Here is a 3,594-nt window from a genome sequence, read left to right as displayed (position 1 = left end):
AACCTACAAACATTATTTTAAAAAAGAAATAATAAAAATGATCACTAAATATAGGATGAGTGAGAGTAGGAAAAAACAAACTACTAAGTGAGGTAGTGGACAGACTCGTCTTTAAGAATGTGCAAGACGGACTATAACAATTATTTCAATTTGTTTCAATGTATCTATCACCTTCCCTTTCATTTCAATATGTTCTTATGTCCTTCAAAATCATATTACTGATGCTTTATATTTATTTTATAAATATAGCCTCCATCATTATTACATTTCAAATACTAAAATTTACTTAAAATTTATATACAATTACATTTTATTTTAAAATTGAGCTAATTTGATCAATTTTTCAATTCGAAACAAAAACCAAAGTTATCTTAATATTTTTTTATATTTAAGAATAATATGAGTTGATTAGTGTGATAAAGTATATGGTGAAATATGCCATATTTATCTTTTTTTAATTAAAGTGTACTTACATTTAGGCTTAAATGCACCCTTGGTCCCTATAAGTTAGCGAGTTTTTGATTTTCGTCCCTGTAAGTTTTTTTTGTGGGTTTGAGTCCCTATATTTCACTTTTGCGTTTGTTTTAGTCCCTAAAATCAAAATCCGCAGGAAATTGGCAGGAAAACCTGCCGATTTTCCTGCAAATTTTGGCTTTAAGGACTAAACCGCAAGCAAAAAGTAAGATATAGGGACTCATACCAACAAAAAATCAAAAACTCGCTAACTTACAGGGACCAAAGGTGCATTTAAGCCTTATATTTATCTATTAGTGTAAAAGCAAATTTGTCCTTAAAAATATGTAAACTTGGAAATTCAGCATTTAATTGAGTTGGACACTACAAATAATTGGTACTCCTCTGCTATGTTGTACCAGCTTGAATTTAAAAACAAATTGTCAATTCTTCACAATTCTATTCACAAGAGCAAAAAGTAGTGATCAAAATCCAACTGATAGGAAACTGATAAATCATTAGACTTAAATATTTCAACAGATAAAGAGATTAGCACCACAACAACCCACAAGTCTTATTAAAAATTGTAGTATCTTAATTATCAAATAGTTTTTCTACTTTCTTACAGAAATACTCATAAAACCTATTGTCCTAACAACATTGTAGTAGTACAAATACATCCAAATAATAGCAATACAAATATGTGAAAGTTATATAAAATCTATATTACAAATCTATATAAGAATACATGATAATTTTTCCTAAAATTGATTCACATAAAGTCATTTATTTCAACTTCCACTTCCTAATGCTCACTTAACACACCAAATTGTTGGCTACTGGACTTGAAAATGTCGCAATACTCTCTTTAAACACATTTCTTTTGGTCTAAACAAACACACTTCACACTGTAAGTCTGCAGCATATTTGGACAATAATAGAATATGAGGAGATTCATCAAAATCTAAATCAATCTTGAAATGTAATAATGAGGGAGTAAAAATATGTCCAACTTATTATACATTCCAAATTAAGCAAGGAGTACAATGAGTACGGTGACCAACACCGCCACAAAAATTAAAAGCAGCCACCAACAATGCAATGTAAGAAAAAGTTAAATTGAAATTATATATCAGAATGGTCTACTCACTTGCTGATGATTATATAATAGAAGCTCAACTGAAGTTATAAAATAGGATGTTATATAAAGTCAGATTCTCTAAAAGGTCATATTAGATCTCAAAATATAACTTAATTTCATAGACTTGTTAGCTTATTAGTATATTGAATAAAGTTGATTTCTCTTAAAAATTTGCAATATCAAGTAGTAAACTGACAGCATTATATTAGAATATTTATGACTCACCCATTTATTTTTGGGTTTCACACTTTTGGAAGCTTTGGCTAGCTGGACATTACCTTGAGCTGTTGCACCAGCAGAAGTATCTATATTTAATTCAATGTCATCTATCAGAATGCCCGCAAACAAAGTATAAATAAAATGAATAGCTAAATTTTGCAGCAACAAAAAGCATGTTATATATTTCTATTATGTAGAATGGTAACTTAATTTACCAATAACAATCCCTTGATCATGAACCAAAACGGCAAGATCCTTGAATATTTCATTTGCTTCTCCAATTTGCTATTCTATCTCTCTAAGACCCTGATCTCTTTCTTCAATCATGGCCTCGTTGAAGGATATTTCATTATCCAATAGAGCTATCTCTTGCCTGCAGATTTATTTCAGTAATCAAGCAAATCAGAGATACAAATTATTCACAAATTTACGATAATAAAACAAAGATTGAATAAAATTCTATTAGACCAGGAATGAATAAAATTCAATTAGACCAGGAATAGAATCCAATATTTTGTAGAAGTTAGCCGGTCTCGGTGCTGAAACCACCTCCTACACACTGTTTAACAAAATAACAAACACCTTGAGTCCACAAACATCAAACACAACATATAACAAAACAAAGGATTAAACTGAAACAAATTTAGATTTCAATGAACATAAACACAAATACACAATTACATACCTTTTATGCAGTTCCCTATATAATCACAAAACGCCATCAAATAAATCCAATTCCAATAACCCCATGAGCACCTTACAAAGAAACCCAATTCCAATAAATTTACATTTTTCAAACAAAAAAAACTTCTACCGTACCATAACCAAGAAAGAAGAAACATACCCAGAATAAAAAATGGAGAAAAGTTGTGCAAAACGGTACAATAACAACCTAGAAAAAGAGCGTCAAAGAATCCAGCTTTGTAATTCTGATTCACCAAAAATTCAAATAAAAATCAACATTCATAACAAAAATATAGAAAAAGGTAATAAATTTCTGGAATTGTTCTTGTTTATTACCTAAATCTGGAGGAGAATTGGGGTTCCGATTTGAACATAGTGAGTAACAAAAGGTTGAAAAAAAGATCAAAGATTGAGAGTAAGATTGAGGTATGAAGAAGAAAGAAGCCTGAAGAGTATTCCAGCGAGAACCACTCCTTGCCGTAGTTAATGAAAGACGCGGTCACAGAGTGGAGTGATTTGAAGTTTTGGGTTTTGAATATTTTTTGCAAATATTAAAAGTACATGGAAAACTGAATTGAATAAATGATATTGGTGATTAGATGTATGGGAATTGAAAGTGAATTGGAAATGTTGCATTGAGAAGAACAACTTTAATTGATAGAGGTAGGGCATCATTTTGAGGTGAAAGGAATTCATTGCATGAGTCCCAAGATATCGGAGGGTTTTATCGGCTTGTTGTTATCATTTGGCACGGTTTTATCGGTTTTCAAAGCCCAAATAAATTTATAAGTATAAAATTTATTACAAATAATAATTAAAAATATTAAAATTTAATAATAAGTATAAAATTTATTACAAATAGAAATTACCATTTATATATTTAAATTTAAATAATTACAATTAGCTAATAAGTATAAAGATATTACAAATATTAGTTACAAATATTACAAATAGAAGTTACGATTTATATATTTAAATCTAAATAATTACAATTAAATCTTTCTAAAATAAATTCAAAAATATAAAAAGTTTATTATATTAAATTAATATATAAAATTTGCAAATTAAATATTAGTTAAACCTAATGGACAAAACTT

The 3,594-nt window shown here is 28.8% G+C and overlaps 1 long non-coding RNA gene across 1 annotated transcript; it reads right to left on the bottom strand.

Moving 5' to 3' along the window:
• Nucleotides 1-1,139: 1,139 nt before the first annotated feature.
• Nucleotides 1,140-3,091, bottom strand: LOC131611928 (uncharacterized). Its single transcript, XR_009287235.1, has 6 exons — nucleotides 2,834-3,091; nucleotides 2,658-2,742; nucleotides 2,499-2,569; nucleotides 2,029-2,372; nucleotides 1,820-1,899; nucleotides 1,140-1,369 (listed from the first exon to the last, which is right to left on the bottom strand). It is a non-coding gene; the product is annotated as an uncharacterized LOC131611928 (long non-coding RNA).
• Nucleotides 3,092-3,594: the final 503 nt, after the last annotated feature.

The sequence above is a fragment of the Vicia villosa genome, linkage group LG6 (genome assembly GCF_029867415.1).
Source record: "Vicia villosa cultivar HV-30 ecotype Madison, WI linkage group LG6, Vvil1.0, whole genome shotgun sequence".
NCBI lineage: Eukaryota > Viridiplantae > Streptophyta > Magnoliopsida > Fabales > Fabaceae > Vicia > Vicia villosa.
The sequence above is the reverse complement of the archived record's forward strand: the minus strand, read 5'-3'. Positions and strand labels throughout refer to the sequence as shown.